General features: G+C 52.1%; 1 non-coding gene across 1 annotated transcript; it reads right to left on the bottom strand.

Moving 5' to 3' along the window:
- Positions 1 to 160: 160 nt before the first annotated feature.
- On the bottom strand, positions 161 to 232 carry GNI_204440. The gene has a single exon. It is a non-coding gene; the product is annotated as a tRNA-Thr (tRNA).
- Positions 233 to 530: the final 298 nt, after the last annotated feature.

Below are 530 nucleotides of genomic sequence, written 5' to 3' on the forward strand. Positions count from 1 at the left end.
CGGCACTTGCTGGCGCACAGCCTGAGGCTACCTCACATATCGAATACGCTGTTGACAGCTGCCCTGCACACACGTTATGAACTTCTCCACAAGTGGAACAACACAGGGAAGGAATGTGGTTAGGTTGTAAAAAGGCACCTCGGTTATAGGGGGGTAAGGAAGCCTTCTGCCGGAATCGGACCGGCGACCTTTCGCTTACTAAGCGAATGCTCTGCCCCTAAGCTAAGAAGGCTGACGACAGCCGGTGCACAACCTGAGGCTACTTCACAGATTGAAGAAGCCTCGCGCACAAATAAAAAGCTTCTCAACAAGCGGAGCAACACGCGGAAGAAACGCAGAATAAATTTCCAAGCGAATGCTCTGCCCATAACCTAAGAGGACTGACGGACGACTGCTGAGGCTACTTCACAGATATGTGAGACCTGTCGGGCAAGGATTGACACCCACTTGTTGCGCCTGTGCGCTTCGAGAGGTGAACCAGTGGGGGTGAAACGAGAATATTGAGAACGAAAGACAGAGCGAAAGGTCGT

This window comes from Gregarina niphandrodes, assembly GCF_000223845.1.
Source record: "Gregarina niphandrodes unplaced genomic scaffold scaffold00120, whole genome shotgun sequence".
Taxonomy (NCBI): domain Eukaryota; phylum Apicomplexa; class Conoidasida; order Eugregarinorida; family Gregarinidae; genus Gregarina; species Gregarina niphandrodes.